Here is a 17,312-nt window from a genome sequence, read left to right as displayed (position 1 = left end):
TGACTTCAAGCCAGTCTAGAGAAGAAAAATAAAACCTCACAGCTCTTAAACTGTATTATGGCCTTTATCACATCGGTTTGTAAAGACACAAATGATTAGTTTTAAAATTAACTTCTTTCTTTAATTATTCTTGAAGGGTAGAAATTAACTACTGACTGTAGTAATAACTTACTAGGAAAACTATAGAGGGTCACTTTTTACTCTATACCTTCCCACAGTGTATGCATTTTATTTTAAAATAAGGAAAAAAAATTTTAAGATTTTATTTATTCATGAGAGACACAGAGAAGCAGAGACACAGGCAGAGGGAGAAGCAGGCTCCATGCACAGAGCTCGATGCGGGACTCCATCCCAGGACCCCAGGATCACACCCTGAGCCAAAGGCAGATCTCAACCCCTGAGCCACTCAGGCGCCCTAAATTAAGTAAATAATATTGTTGCAATTAAAGCAATGTAAAGATATGCACTTCACAGGTCTCTGGATCTCCAAGTGTAGGATCCCAGGCCAGCGGCATCAGCATCACTCTAGAACTTGAGAGAAACGCAAAATCTCAGCCCCACCCCAGATTTACTGAATCTGAAACTCTGGGGGTGGGGTCCAGTGACCTGCACTTTAACGAGCCCTCCAGGGGATTCTGATACATAACTGGAGTTTGAAAAAATCTGCTCCCTGTCCTGCAGGATGCTGAAGAAGACCCCTCAGCGCCCCACTAAAATGTGTTCCTAGTAATGCCAGAAATTCTACATTGGTATCCAAAAAAATTGTTTTTTTTTTTAATTCTATTTACTTAACATACAGAGTAATAGCAGTTTCAGGTGATCAATATAGTGATTCAACACTTCCATCCATCACCCGGTGCTCATGACAAGTGCCCTCCTTCATCCCCATCACCTGTTTCCCCTCCACCCACCCACCTCCCCTCTGGGGACCTGCAGTGGGTTCTCTATAGTTGAGGGTCTGGTTCCTGGTTTGTCTCTTCCTCCCTTTCCCCCCCACCTTTGCTCATTTGTTTTGTTTCTTAAATTCCACCTATGAGGAAAATCATCTGGTATTTCTCTTTTTGCCTGACTTATTTTGCTCAGCATGATACTAGCACTATCTGTGTCGTTGCAAGTGGCAAGATTGCATTTTTTTTTTTTTTTTTTTATGGCTGGGTAATACAGTATCATCTAGTGTTCACATCAATCCCCTTCAATGCAAGGATTATAGAAAGAAGTTAATTCAAGAGCTAAAAGGAATCGAGGAGGGCAGCCCCGGTGGCGCAGCAGTTTAGGGCCACCTTCAGCCAGGGGTGTGATCCTGGGGTCTTAGGATCGAGTCCCATATCAGGCTCCCTGCATGGAGCCTGCTTCTCCCTCCGCCTGTGTCTCTGCCTCTCTCTCTCTCTCTGTCTCTCATGAATAAATAAAATCTTAAAAAAAAAAAAAAAAAAGGAATCAGGGAAGATCCTGAAGGAGAATGGATCCTAGCAAAGTTCATGCCGATCAAAGTCAAGTCTGTTCCTTGGCTATTGTTGCCTGTGGAGGAATGTGAACCGAGAGGTGCCTGATTTTCCTATTTTTCCAGGGAATGTCTGAATGGGTATGTGAGCCCGCCTCATTCCAAAAATGTTTAGATACTCAGTGCAGCAAACACGTATCTGCAAATGCAGTAGGGCCTCCTGGGTCAGCAGCTTGCAGCCTTCAATCTACCCCGGGGAACGGTGACATCCTGGCTCCCCTCTCCATGCATTCTCCAAAGCTGTTAAACAACCTGTAATAATAGATAGTGGCGGTCCTTTCTCCAGGGTGTCCTACATGCATTTTCCCATTTAATCCTTCTGTCACCGCTTAGGCAGATGCCATCATCGCCCCATTCTGCAGATCAGAAAACTAAGGCTCTCAAACCCTAACCAGCCGGCTCAAGGTCACAGGGCTTGTAAACGATGGTCATCAGGACTCTTGCATAGGGCGGTGAATCTAAAGTTCACGCTCCTCACAGAGCCACTGCTGATAATATCATTGGTTAGTTCTCCTGACACTTCTGACCTTTTCAGCCTTTTGCAATCAGCCCTGTGCCTGCGGAACAGCCTCCCCCCCCCCCCAGGCCTTATCTGTCCCTCTCAGAGCATGCCTTTCCATATCATCTGATACTCCAATTGCTTCAAGTACAGTTGACGGCTTCTGCAGAGATGCGCACGGTGCAGAAAGGGACATGGTGACACTCCTGTCCTCAAATGACACTGGAGTGCATTGGCAAGTAGATAAGTAGATGTTCAGCAAATGTGTCTGCTGCTTACGACAAACAACCGAAAACACTGACACTTCTGGGCAGAGGGTTGTGGAGACCTGTCCCTGTTCTACCTTACACTGGTGGTCATGGGCCCTTTCTTGTTCTCTCCTCTGGTCAAAAGGAAGAAAGCAAAAAAAATAAATAAGTGAATAAAAGAAAAAGAAATAGAAAGCGAGCAAGCAAACAAAAAAGTAATGGCTAAAATTATATTTGTGATGCTCTTTTCTCCTTCTCATCATCCCCAAAATCTAGATTGTGAAAAAGTAGTTGAAGCTGTGAAAGTCACAGAACCTGCGGAACTCACCCCTCCTGAAGCATTAGAGCAGAAGGGCCAGGAAGCCAGGCTCCGCTCGGCCCACAAGGGCTGCTGTTGCTGCATTACTATGAAGTGTGTGTTTGTGGACATATGCCTCCTCCACTGTTCCTTTTTTTTTTTTTCCCCACTGTTTCTTATAAGTAAGCTCTGCACCCAAGGTGGGGCTTGAACTCACGACCCCAAGATCAAGAGTCAGGCGCTCTTCCCACCGAGCCAGCCAGGAGCCCCCCCTCCCTATTACTAGCATAGCTTATTCCTCCAAGCCCAAGTTAATTATGCTTTTCATAAAATATTTTTCCACAAGGAAAGAATATAACCTCCATGTAATTGCAAAGGTGCTTATCTTGGTAAGAATTAACACACACAGTGTGTTTTCTAAAGCACACGAACATTTTCCAGGCACATGCATTTACAGGCAAGCCATTCTATTTTTAAGTTATTGCCAAACACACAAAAGCCAACTCAGCAAAACAGCAGCTATAGAAATAATTTTAAGCATAATCGTGACCATCTACCAGATAACTTCTGATACCTGCCTTGAGCTGGGTGCTAGCTGAATGCTCTGTGTACATTTCTCCTTGAATCCTTGCAACAACTACAGTTGACCCTTGAATAACACAGGTTTGAACTGTGCGGGTCCACTTACATATGGATTTTATATATATATATATGGTATAATAAATATATATATATTTACAGTACAATGCTATAAATATATTTTCACTTAAGATTTTCATAATGACATTAACATTTATAACATTTTTCTCTAGCTTACTTTACTGTTAAAATACAGTAAAATACTGTTAAAATACTGTTACATATATATACATATATATAAAATACTGTTATATATATAAATAAATATATGTTTATATATATGTTTATATATAAATATATATGTAAATATATATATGTTTATATATATAAATATATATATAACATACATTGTTATAGGTAAAATACTGTTATATATATATTATATATATATAATCCATATAACATACAAAACGTGTGTTATCAGTTAAACTTCTGGTCAACAGTAGCCCAATTGTAGTTATGTTTTGTGGGAGTCAAAAGTTATTCATGGGGAGCCTGGCTGGCTCAGTCAGGAGAGCACATGATGACTCTTGATCTTGGAGTTGTGAGTTCGAGCCCCACATTGGGCAGTGCAGAGCTTGCTTAAGAAAAAAAAAAAAAGGTAGTCATGGACTTTTGGCTGCGTGGAGCATGGGCACGCCACACTGTGCTGTTCAAGGGTCGGCTGTAGATGGAATGAGTTATTATTAAACCAGCCTTACAGCTGAGGGAATGGAAGTGAAAGGCAAGTGCTTAATTAATATGCCCAGGAACTTAAACGATAGACCTGGTCAGCCCAACTATTGAAGAGTTCACTTTTTCTTCCAAAATTATTATCTTGTCTGAAATCACAGGAGCGCCAAGTCACGGACAATTCCTGGCAATGCGGTGGCAAGCAAAAGTTAGCTCTCTTTCCACATTCCGAATTTTGTTATCCCCTTTTTAGTGTATATTTTTGTTTGTTTAAAAATAGTATTCTCAAAAAATAAAATAAACAATAAAAAATAATAATAAAAATAGTATCCTCGGGGCACCTGGGTGGCTCAGTGGTTGAGTGTCTACCCTTGGCTCAGGGCATGATCCCAGGGTCCTGGGATCGAGTCCTGCATCAGGCTCCCCATGGAAAGTCTGCTTCTCCCTCTGCCTGTGTCTCTGCTTCTCTCTGTGTCTCTCATGAATAAATAAATAAAATCTTTTTAAAAAATAGCATTCTCTTACATAATCAGAGGACAATCATCTAAATCATGAAATCAGCATTGATACAGTACCCTTATTTTATTTAAAAGTCTTTTACAAATGCTGCTAATTGTCCATTTAATGTCTCTTAACAGAAACGTCCTTGGCATGGTGATTCTCATGCCTTTTCTTTCCTTCCTCAAGAAGGTGCTGTTTTCGTCTATTCACCTCATCTAGTTGCCCAGACCCTGAGTGATAGGTGATTTATGTAGAAAAACTCTACACACATTCCCTAAATAATCTGTGCCTTGCATTCAGCATTTTATCACTTTGGAGTCAGCACGGCAATAGTTATTTCTTTTTACGATTAAATCCTTTACGATTATGATTAAATAGATCCTCCATCTATTTTTCTGTTTTCTGCATTATCACCTGCTAAATATATTCCAGCGCGTTATTTGTTTTGGTTTCTGGTGCCAAGAGCTTCATCTATCACTTTGCTCCCACCTCAGGAATTTCCCAAATAAATCACAAAATGAAGGACACAACTAGAGCCAAGAACCAAGCCCTAGCATCCAGAAAGAAGTGAAGTAGCCTCAGTAAACCTTCTGTTTCTACATCCTCTCATTTCCCTTCCCATCCTAACCCCATAATTTTTCCTTATAAAACACACACACACACACACACACACACACACACAGGACGCTTAGCAGAAGCACTTAAGGAAGCCCGGATTATTTTGGTCTCTGAAGGAGTTAGTTATCAGATGGTCTCTGGATTGCTCTGTCTCTGGCCTGCTAGCACCAGCTCAACCTGTCCTTCCCCCAGAGATCCTTCCTTCAGCTCTCTGCGACTCTAATTTTATTTTGGGAAGCCTTCAGCCCAAAGGGGCCCTCGATGGCCAGGGAGGTCCCCCTTGCTCCTTCCCCTCCTGAGAGCATCTGAAAAATAGCAGCATGCACACTGGTGTGAGATCACAACTCTGCCTAAAACTCTGCATAAGCCAGGGCCCCCCTGCCCCCCAGGATTACTACCCAGCCCTTACCCAGGCCGCGTGTTTGGAAGCACGGCTGGTGTTTAAGAATCTCAAGGTAAACAATTCTCTGAAAACCCGTCTTTAAATTGGCCTTCCGGCAGCAAGTTAGAGTGACTACACATTTTTGAGCCTGGCAGAGGATTTTCCCCTTCTTCAGAAGGAAAATTGAAATCTGCCATTGTAGTGTAAGCACCGTAATTAGCATTATTTGAACAATCTAGCCATAACCAACCTAGATTATCTATCTGGACTTAATCTGGTCCGAACAAAGAAATCCATTCAGTTCGCCCTGAAATCCGATTGAATGCATAAACATGAATGGGCAAAGTCAACAGCCTGCGTAACTTTAACGCAGGCCATCATATGATTTTTTAGCAAGGCAAATGTCTAAGAAAAGAGAAAGGCCACCAACTCCTACCTGGCATTACTATTTCTCCCTGAAGGGCCTTCCTAATTCAGGAGGAAACCACTGGAGCCCTCTGGAGCTGCTGCGATGAAAGGTATTTAGCGGAAATTGCTTTGTGTATCACAGCTGTCTTTATAGTCTGTCCCCCCCCACCCCCCATCCCAGAAGCCACACTCTCTAAACTGGTTTCTCTAATCGAGATCTAAACATAAACCGGTGTTCAAGTAAAAAAAAACAAAAACAAAAACAAAACAAAAACAAACAAACAAAAAAACAGGCTGGCACTCAAAATGCCCAACTTCTAATAGCAGATAATGTTAGAAGCAAAATCAGAGCACATGGTTGGGACCTGAGTGTTCCCAGCTCTTAAGGCTACGAGCAAGACGACTCACAAATACGAGCCTATGAAAGACACTCGTACTTCTGTCTTTTCTCTCCCCTTTATGTCATTTTACTTTGACAAGACCGGGCTTGTATCATTCTTTCTGTTCTGTTCTGTTTTTTAACATTGCAATCCAAGTTTTGGATTTATTGTTGTTGTTGTTGTTGTTTTTAAATATCCAATATGTTTGAGCTTTCTTATGCAATCTTTGCTTGCTGCTTGATGCTATTAATTATATTCTTGTTCAGTAGGCTATAAGCTGCCCCTATCGGCAGAGATTCAAGGGAGATTTGAAAGAGCGAGCGTATTTATCAAAGGAGAAAAAATGAAGAAAATAAAGACAGCAGTAGAGCATATTGGATATATAAACTGTTCCTTCTGAAAAGATAAATGATTTGGTAATGAATAGATCCTTTAGGCCATAAAAAATCCATTTATTTTCTTTTGAATTTGAATAGAAGAGATTTGCATTTTTCCTGAGCAGTTACACTTAAATTAAAATGCAGAGCATGAGGCCAGCATACAATCAAACTAAATAATAACCGGGGCATACTGTATTATTCATAAAAACAAAATTAATAGTTTGGGGACAGGAGGCATTTTGGTAGAAAAAATGTACACTGACACCAAAAACACCTATTGTTGGAGGAAAAAATAATCGATTTAGGCGATCCACAGATTGGTAATAGAAGTTTGGCATTTTATTCTTACGTTATTAAGGGAGGAGGGGGATGGGCACTTGTGTGTGTTTATCTTGTATGTGATCTGCGATGTCTAAAATGTCTGCTTTTCTAATAGCAAAGTATTAAGAATGTTTCTCTGTATTTTGATGTCTAATTATATCATAAAGGGTCAACAGCCTTTTTTTTTCTCAAAGCAGAGTAGAATCAAGATTCCCCCCTCCCCCACCTCAAAATAAATATTTCAAGTAAATGTCTTGCTGGGGTTTGTCTGACAACCAGGATTGGCCAAGAACAGGAAGGTAGAGCCATAACCCTCCATAATCTTGTGTCTTTTCCTTTCTTGGAATCTCCCCCTCCCCCACCCCATGTGCCCGGGAGAAAGTATTCCAATGTCTTTGATTGTCACCAACCTACAGTAGAGAGTTTGCTGAGAGACAGTCTCTCTAGAGAGTTGTCCCTGCTAGTCTGGTGAAGACAAAGAACCAAATACAAGCTACAGAGGAAGGAAAGCTCAGAAATAGCATGGTCTTAAAAATAAGAGAGAGGGAGAGCAAGCAAATTTCTTTGAATTGGGGTAACGATCTAAGATAAGAAGATCTCCAAGGAACACATTCTGAACTTAAAGGGAAAAAAAAGGGGGGTGTGGCAAAATCAAGATGCACCCAGAGACCAGGCAGGTAGAGAGGGAGGTGAGCCAGGCAGCCAGGTGGGGCTGTGGCAGTCTGGAAGAAGGGGTCGCCCTTCCTCAGCCCTGGCCCTCTATGGCCATGGTGCTATGCGTTCAGACTTGGTGTGGCCGGAGCTCCCATTTGGTTGAGAAAAGCCAGAAATCCAGATTTTTATGTAAAGGTTACTTGAAAAATGTTGGCAACTATTTCAAAATGTTTAAATACTCCCTGGGGAAAAAAAATAAAAATAAAAATAAAAATAAAAATAAAATAAAATGTGTGTGGGCTCTTGGCCACCAGTTTGCTGTCACCACTTCTGGAAAACATGAGAATTCATGAAGGATTGCTCAGAGCATATACTTACACCCTTTGGTTACCTATTAATAGCTCCTGAATAACTCTGGCTGATTAGATAGATGCTGACTGATAAGATGATATTTCCTAACTTTGCCATATGCCTTGTATCCATTCAACTAGGTTTTACTGAATAGTTACAAGATGCCAGGAATGAGGCATTGTATAGAGTGCTCTTGTCTAAAGGGAAACCCAGCATTAGAAATCCTTTTTTTTTAACATACCCAGTCAATAATTCCAAGAAGGTTATATAAAAGCAGGCTTAGAAGATGGCATTCTCTCTTATATTAGCAAGTTGCTCATTGTACATGAAATAATTAAATCTTTGATGTAATAGATTCATATCTATTTAAAGACATTCACTTAGGATTTCCCAAGCCTTGGAACTCTTGGATAAGAGGGAACTTTGTGTCGTTTGTGTTTGTGTTACAGTACTGGGCTCAGATTGATCTCTGTGCTGCTTGAGACACTTAATTCCCTGAAAGGGATGTTCACGCTTATCTTTTGGCATTATGTGGACAAAATGGAAAATTAACTGGTTTCTGTATTATAGGCATTTTTCCCCCTTGGAAGGGATCCACTTTACAACAGAACTAACCTTTTTCCCTAGGGATAGTAATACATTAAAGTGAAGATTGAGAGTGGTCTTATAAATGGTTTAAAAATTGCAGGTATCAAAAGAAGCAATTTCTTGAACATTTGGAGTGGGGGTCATTTGGTGTAACCTCTCTGGAAGGCAATTTGGCAATATGGAGGCAAATCTAAGATATAGGTACTCTTTGATACAGATATTTTAGCCTTTAGAGATTCACCGTAAGGAAAACATCTCTCAAGTGTGAAAAGCTACTTACACAAGGGTGTTTAAAAAAAAAAAAAAAACAACCAAGGGTGTTTGAACAAACCCCAATTTGGAATGATTACAAGTTGCAAACAACCGGAAGGTCCCTCAAAAGCAGACAAAGGGCCACATAAACTACGACAAAGCCACACAGTAGAATATTGGGGGCCATCAACAAAAATAATGTCTACCTATGTTTATTACTGCAAAAAAAGGGTCTAGGACGCACAGCACAGAATTCACATAAAATTACTGTCAGGTGTCAGAAAAGTCAAGAATGACGCTCCCGAGATATCGAGAGGGCCCTTTTCTACACGGTAGAAGGTTCACGATTGTTATTCTCTGTGTACTTTTCTTTCAAGCGGAACACAGGTGGTTTTAAGCAATAAAAATCTCTTTCCCAAAGAATTAGGAATGCATCAGGCAGAGAGACAACTTAGTGCAGAGTGGGAATGAGAAAAGCAAAGAGCTATCCATATAAAAGCTGAATAAGTAACTTTCTCAATTGAGTAATAAATAGCAGGGACCCCAGATTGAGGGATCACCCGGGTTGCGATTCCCTGAGGTCAGAACAGTTCACACTTACTATATAAACAGGCCCCACGCGGCCCCACAGAGGCTCACCTCTGCACCTCCCCCTGGGGCAGCACAGCATCACCTCGTGGAGGGCCTGCTACAAAGACCCAGAGCTTGTAAACACCACCTTTTTTTTTCCCTCCTAGCACTCGTTGCTATTCACCAGGTCTCCTGCCATTGTGATTCAGCTTTTAAAGCTACCTCTGCAGCCAACCCCAAGAATCAGTTGAAAAATTACTGACATGGTCATTAGCCTGCCTTGCCTCCTGGATTGTCGACCCCCAGCTCACAGGAAGGTACCCTCGGCTTCAGATGCACGCCCTCAATGTTTGCTTGAGTTCCTGCAGACCTAGCGAAATGCTGGAAGCTTCCAGACCGTGTTCCCCAATGGTGGTGATGACAGAATCGACTACGACGACAATTTCTGTGGCCAGACCAGCCTAGGCCATGTGCCGTGGATTTTCAGAGGGAGGAGACTCTGTTTCCGGAATGTATCAACCATGGAAATAGTCCCTCCCCAAAGAACAACTGAGTGCTTCAAAAGGATAATAATGTGTGAGTCATCCTTGCTTTATAAAGAAGGGGAAAAGAAATCCTTACTTTTTATAGTCTACTACCGTTTGCTACTGATCCACAACTAGTTTACTTCTTCCTCCCACTACACCCTCGACCGGGGGCGTACAAAGATTTTTGCACCATGGATGATTCTAAAAAAATGGAAATATTTGTAGAAGTGTGTATACACACACACACACACACACACACACCCCTACGTCACACCAAGTGGAGTAGCTTTATTGCATTGGGTGGGATCTATTTTTTTATGACCTAATTTACCTACCTCGATGGATTTCTGGGGGCGATGGTGAGGGATGAGAGCATGCCTGACACTTAATAACTACCAGTAAATATTACGCAAACATGACCATTCTTAGAATTACAGTAACTCAGTGAGATGGGCCCTGTTGGCTCCCTCCGGTTACAGATGAGAAAACGGAGGCCCAGAACAGTTCAACCGAGTCACACAAATTCGTGCAGGAGTAAAGAGGGAGATGAAACATTAAAATCCAGCTCAGCTGACCCAAGAGTTCTCAAGCTTTAAACTGGAATAACTTTTAAAGAACAGGGCCCTGGGCCTGGCAAAATGCAAAAGCTCCCTGGCTAGCTATTATTATGCGTATGTTGTGCTAAATGCTTTAAGGGCGTGGTTCTCCCGGGTGAGGTTGGACTTCAGTCCCACAGATGAAGGACGCTGGAGAATCAGCTCTGAGTGGAATAACGACCTGCAATAGTGAAATAAGCCCCGTAAACATGGACAAGATCTTCTGCTACATAAAGCAGCCATGAATTCATTCACTCACCAGGTCATTCGTTTTATCCTTTGATCAACAATTTTATCTTTTTTTTTTTTTTTAAGTGCTCTCTACCCAACGTGGGGCTCGAACTCACAAGCCATGATCAAGAGTTGCACACTCCACTGACTGAGTCACCCAGGCACCCCCTAATATTCCTTTTTAAGAAAACTATGCAGTTCTAACAGTTTTTCTTGTAGTAGAATTTGACCAACTCTTATTGCCAATAACAAGGAGATTGATAATAATAATAATAATAATAATAATAATAAATAGCATGTAATCATATGTGTGACACTCTAAGCATCTCACATATACTATACATATGATCCTCACATGGCTTTATAAGGCAGGTACTACTAGTAGTTCTATTTCACAGATGAGGAAAGTGAGAAACAGAAGATTTTTGTTTTCTTTTGTTTTAAAGATTTTATTTATTCATGAGACACACAGAGAGAGGCAGAGACACAGGCAGAGGGAAAAGCAGGCTCCCTGCAAGGAGCCCAATGTGGGACTCGATCCCAGGACCTCCAGGATCAGGACCTGAGCCGAAGGCAGATGCTCAACCACTGAGCCCCCCAGGCGTCCCAGAAACAGAAGATTTAAACACTTACTCACGGTCATATAGTCTATTAGAAGCTCATAATTAGCTCTGAAGACACAAAACCCAGTAAGAGGTGGTCTTGGGATCCCTGGGTGGCTCAGCGGTTTGGCACCTGCCTTCTACCTGGGGTGTGATCTTGGGGTTCAGGGATCGAGTCTGCATCGGGCTCCCTGCATGGAGCCTGCTTCTCCCCTCTGCCTGTGTCTCTGCCTCTCTCTCTCTGTCTCTCTCTGTCTCTCATGAATAAATAAATTTTTAAAATCTTAAAAAAAAAAAAAAAGAGAGAGAGAGAGAGAGGTGATCTTTCCCTAAAAGTTCAGTGTATAGTGTGTCTCCAAAGTGGAGAGGATGGTTGACAACACGGTTGTTGGTCCCAGGTGAGCCACTGGGTGGCAAAGGAAAATCCTAGAGCTTTCATTTCTATTTCTTACAGGAAAATAGTAAGAAAGGCTTTAGGCTCTCATTTAAATTTGACTTGCAGATAAAAAACAAATCATGTTTTAGTGTGAAGTATGGCCCAACTATTGTGTGCTAATAGTGCTTTGCTAGATCTCGTGATCCTCCCCTCTCTCCTGTGTTTACCCTCTGTGGTTGATGTCTGCCAGATTCAGTTGATTTACTGATTATATTATTTAGTTTTGCCCAAACCAGTTTTTCCCAATGGTAATACTTTGTTAGCATTATCTTCAAGCCCTAGTGATACGCCACAGGCCCTGAGCCCAGGCCTCAGGGCACTGTGTATATTGCACTCTTACTGCCCTTTGGGATTTTGAGATCATCAGGTGAAGAACTTTGGGCTACTGTCGTGGAAGACGAAGGACCACAGGGACCGGAGATAGGCTGTCCCAGCTGAGGACTCCTAGACTATCCAGCTGGACAGCCAGCGGCCACGGGAGGAAGGCCGTCCTTGAGCACCCAGCAGCTGGCCACAGATCCACGAGAGAGTCCAGCAGTGAGCAGCCTGTCTGGCTTAATCTGAAAGAATACAACCTAGAAAATAAATGGTTGGGGAGAGGCTGAGTATAGGTTCCGGGGAGCATGTGCACTGTGGATATACAGACTATCTCTAGACCTTCGTTCAGTTTTGCTCTAATCCAAAAATGCTCTCAAAAAATTTTTTTTAATTATTAAAACTTAAAATAATGTTTTTAAACAATTGGTTGCTTGAGGTTGCCACATTTTGGCAAAGTTTATTGTGCAGAAAAAGCTAACTGACATACTGAGTATAGATATTTAGATGGCCAGATCTTGCCTTGCACTGGCCTATGAGTCTTAATTTTTTTTCTTCTTTTTTCTTTTCTTTTTTTTTTTATGATTTTATTTATTTATTCATGAGAGACATACAGAGAGGCACAGACACAGGCAGAGGGAGAAGTAGGCTCCCTGCAGGTTGCTGGATGCGGGACTGGATCCTGGATCCAAGATCATGACCTGAGCCAAAGGCAGACACTCAACCACTGAACCACCCAGGTGTCCCTCTTTTTTTCTTTTTTCATTTTTCTTCTTTCTTTCTTTCTTTTTCTTTTTCTTTTTCTTTTTCTTTTTTTTTTTGGCCAAGGTCAAGATCTTCTTTCAGAGGCTTTGTGCTCTAAGGAAATTTAAAAAAAAAAAAATCTAATTGCACTAATTTTTGCATTAATTTTTTTTCTATTGTTTAAAAAAATGCTTTTTTTTCTGTTGTTTTCACTCCTGGGATTCTTTTTTTTTTTTTTTTTTTTTTTAATGCTCACCTCTCTGCCATAGGTATATGTATTTCCTTGCTGTTTTTTCTATTACAGAAAACCCAGTGTATTTTACACACATGGTTAATTATAGGGGCAATATGTACACAAGCAAAACTGTGGTTGGAAACTTTTAATTGGGCATACAAGTGGCCACCTAGATGTTCAAATTAAATGGTTAGCCATTCAACCACTACTTTGTAAAGGCAGGGGAAATTTCTCCCACAGCTGTTCATGATCTCAAATGATGCCTAAAGTTCAACCTATACAACAGTCGCTGAGATAGACTATTCCTTCATTCACTCATTCATTCATTCATTCATTCATTCATCAACACAGTGGTTTCTATTGTTGTTTTTTTAGATTTTATTTTGAAGTAATCTTTATTTACATCCAATGTGGGACTTGAACTCACAACTCCGAGATCAAGAGCCACAGCCTCCACTGACTGAGTCAGCCAGGTGCCCCCATCAACACAGTTCTTGATGGCCTACTGTGTGCCAGCCACTCTGCCAGGGAGTGTGGGAGGCAACACAGAACACAACCAACGTGGTTCCTGGCATTATGGAGAATGTGTTCTACACATTGAAGACCCTGACTTTTTTAATTTTCTTGGCTAAGGTCAAGTCTAAAAAGTTCTATTAAGTGTCTACACTTTGAAGACTGTGGGACAAAAATGAGAGCAAAAGAAGAATTTTTAAATGTTGTCTTGGTGACTCTCTAGGATACCAAATAATGCATTTTCCTGATAGGTTTTGTTTTTTTCCATGCAATTACCTGGTTTTGTTTTCTTTTTTATTTTTTTATTTATTTTATTTTTTTAAAGATTACTTATTTATTTATTCATAGAGACACAGAGAGAGAGAGAGAGAGAGAGGCAGAAACACAGGCAGAGGGAGAAGCAGGCTCCATGCAGAGAGCCTGACGTGGGACTCGATCTAGGGTCTCCAGGATCAAGCCCTAGGCCAAAGGCAGCGCTAAACCGCTGCGCCACCGGGGCTGCTCTGTTTTCTTTTTTAAAGAATTTTTTATTTTTAAGTAATCTCTCCACTCAATGTGGGGCTCGAACCCACAACCCCAAGATCAAGAGTCGCATACTCGACTGAGCCAGCCAGGTGCCCCTGATTTTTTTTAATAAACTAAGAATATATTGTTCTGAGCATTGAAGAGGCATCAACCACATGATGAACTAGTTGGGAGCCTGAGGCTAAAATCATATTCTGTGCAACTGGAGACTTGTACCCACCACCCATATAACTGAGACCCCTTGAAAGCTAACTCAAAAGAAAGTCAACTTTTTTTTTAATTGAGATATAATTGACCTATTGCATTATATTAATTTCAGATTACAATATGATTAGCTATCTATCTATCTATATATCTATATATATTGTGAAATGATCACTACAATTAAGTCTAGTTAACATCCATCACCACACACAGTTACAAATTTTTCTTTCTTGTGACGCAAACTTCTTTAAGATCTACTCTCAGCGACTTCCAAATATGCAATATGGTATTATTAACTATAGTCACCACATCCCCAGGACTTATGTAGTAATCTTTGGTTTGAAGTATTTGGATGACGATCTCAATTTCCCCCCCAACATCCTGACTGGAAGTGGGCAAAATGGTGTCTGGATTGCTTCCTTCACTCAACAAATAATTTTGGAGCTACTGCAACATCTTAGGCATTGTTCCAAATGCTGGGGATAGAGCAGTGAAGGAAACAAGGCAAAACTCCTGCCCCCGTGGAGCGGACATTTTAAGCTATAAAAATGGATTAATACAGTAAATAAGAAAAATACACATCATTTGAGGATCATAGTAAGTGCTGTCCAGGAGCATTCGCATATGCCATTTGTATGTCATTTACTGTGTGACTGCCACATATTCCTGATATAATCCTAGTCATTTTTTTTAACAGCGAAGTGAATGCTGACCACAATTCTGTCTTTGTTCAGTTCAGATTGACAAATATGTATTGAGTTCCAATAAGCACAGGGAGGAGAGAGACACAGAGGTAGAGAACCTAGGGCGCCTGGGCCTTAATTTCGGCTCAGGTCATGATCTCAGGGTCCTGGGATCGAGCCTCACAACAGGCTCCACACTCAGCATGGGGTCTGCTTCTCCCTCTCCTTCTGCTCCACCACTCCCCCTTGTCTCTCTCTCTCTCTCTCTCTGAAATAAATAAATAAATAAAATCTTAAAAAAAAAAAAAAAAAGGTGAAGAATATGTTTCCTGCCCCGAAGGAGTAGCAGGTCCACAGTAAGCACATAAATTCAATAAAACATTGTCGGTCCTTGGTAGAGGTAACTACACTACAACACAGATGTTTTCTGGAAACTCCCAGGTTTCCTCTTGAAATATAGGAAGGAGTATCCAGCAGAGACATGGAAAGGACATTCAGGTAGCTAGAGGAGCATGAGCAAAGGCCATAGGCCTGCATCTGCCCGACAGCAAAGCCAAGAGTACAGATGGATAGCTCCATGACATTCCCAGATCACAAAATGTGAAGTGGATATTTTCCATAATATGTGTACCAGCTAAGATTGCTAAAGCCTTTCTATAGTAAATCCAAAGTTCAGCATGCCACAGGACTTACTCTTATTCTTTTCTTTTTTTTTTATTAAAGATTTTATTTATTTACTCATGATACACACACACACACACACACACACACACACAGAGGGAGAGAGAGGCAGAGACACAGGCAGAGAGAGAAGCAGGCTCCATACAGGGAGCCCGACGTGGGACTTGACCCTGGGACTCCAGGATCATGCCCTGGGCCAAAGGCAGGCGCTGAACTGCTGAGCCACCCAGGGATCCTCTCTCTTAAAAAAAAAAAAAAAAAAAAAAATTAAGTAATCTATTTAAAAAAAAAATCTTTTTTTAAAGTAATCTCTACACCCAATGTGGTGCTCAAACTCACAACCTGGAGATTAAGAGTGACAGGCTCTGCTGATGGAGCCAGCCAGGCACCCCTAGCATTTTCTTTCATCGAACTCTGACAGATAAATATGATGCAGACATAAAACCATCATTTCTTCACTCCCATTGAAATCTTTTCCCTTTTCAAAATCTTTTAAATAAAATTCCCCTTTACTGTGGAATCCATTCTATTGATTTGTTTTAAGAAAAGATCTCTCTTAAAGAAAGGAGAGCCATCTTTGATCTCGCTTGACAAAAAGAGCTAATCAAACAATAAAATCTATGAGGGTAAAAAAAAGAAAAAAGAAAGAAAAAAGAAGCGAGCTTCTCGGAGCCACATCAAATATAGGACAGAGAAAAATGCTTTATTTAAATGCTGAAAACTAACACAAAACAGCTTGAAATGTAATCACCTCTGCTGAATAAGTGAAACCACATGTTGATCTGACATGAGTTTCTAAGACACAATTAAAGGTCACTCGGTGTGCACACATCTCATTCCGCACCGAGAGGCTTGAACTTGTTGGCGGCGTTTCTGGCCACCGAGGGGCAGGTGCTCAGCCGGGCACGTCCGCCCAGGTGCTTCAGGTGCTCCAGGTGCTCCAGGTGCTCCGCCCGCGAGGCAGGGAAGAAACACCCTTCGGCCCCGGCGCCTGGAATCCTGGAATCGAACCGTCCCGGGAAGCCGACGCCCCTGGATTTCACCGGCCCCTGCCCTCGAGTCCTGGGAGTGGAGAACCAAAGGCATTTGGCAATCCTGGCTCCTTCGGGGCCGGGGCCCTCCCGCGGAAGTGGCTTCGCGCAAACACGAAAACACGGCTTCCTTGCTGCTCGGCCCACCTTTACCTTCACCCGGCTCCCGAGTCCAAAAGACAGAAGGGGGGCGCATCCCTGGGGGGCGGGGGAGGGCGCATCCCTTGGGGGTGCGGGGGCGCATCCCTGGGGCCGGAGAGGGGCGCATCCCTGGGGGTCGGGGGGGGGGTGCATCCCTGGGGGGCGGCAGGGGGCACATCCCTGGGGGGCATCCCTTGGGAGTGCGGGGGACGCATCCCTAGGGGGCGGCGGGGGGCGCATCCCTCGGGGTGCGGGGGGGGCCGCATCCCTGGGGGGCGGTGGGGGGGCGCATCCCTTGGGGCGGAGAGGGGCGCATCCCTAGGGTAGGGGGGTAGTGCATCTGGGGGGGCGGTGGGGGTACGAGTCCCTGGGGGTGGAGAGGGGTGCATCCCTGGGGGTGCGGATGGGCCGCATCCCTGGGGGCGGCGGGGGGGGGGCGCATCCCTGGGGGTGGGGGGGCGTATCCCTTGGGGGTGTGGGGGGGGCTCATCCCTGGGGGTCGGGGGGTGGCGCATCCCCGGCGGGGGGCGGGGGGGGCGCGGGCAGGGGTGTTTCCAGCGCCGGGAGCTGTGCCCGGAATGGGCCC

At 42.8% G+C, this 17,312-nt stretch overlaps 1 long non-coding RNA gene across 1 annotated transcript in view; it reads right to left on the bottom strand.

Annotated features, from left to right (window-relative positions):
* Positions 1-5,879, bottom strand: part of LOC112674135 (uncharacterized) — a 33,330-nt gene extending 27,451 nt beyond the window's left edge. The window contains exon 1 of the long non-coding RNA XR_007405595.1: positions 5,795-5,879. This is a non-coding gene — a long non-coding RNA (uncharacterized LOC112674135). The remainder of the gene's footprint in view (positions 1-5,794) is intronic.
* Positions 5,880-17,312: the final 11,433 nt, after the last annotated feature.

The sequence above is a fragment of the Canis lupus genome, chromosome 24, assembly GCF_003254725.2.
Source record: "Canis lupus dingo isolate Sandy chromosome 24, ASM325472v2, whole genome shotgun sequence".
NCBI classification, from domain to species: Eukaryota; Metazoa; Chordata; class Mammalia; order Carnivora; family Canidae; genus Canis; species Canis lupus.
The sequence above is the reverse complement of the archived record's forward strand: the minus strand, read 5'-3'. Positions and strand labels throughout refer to the sequence as shown.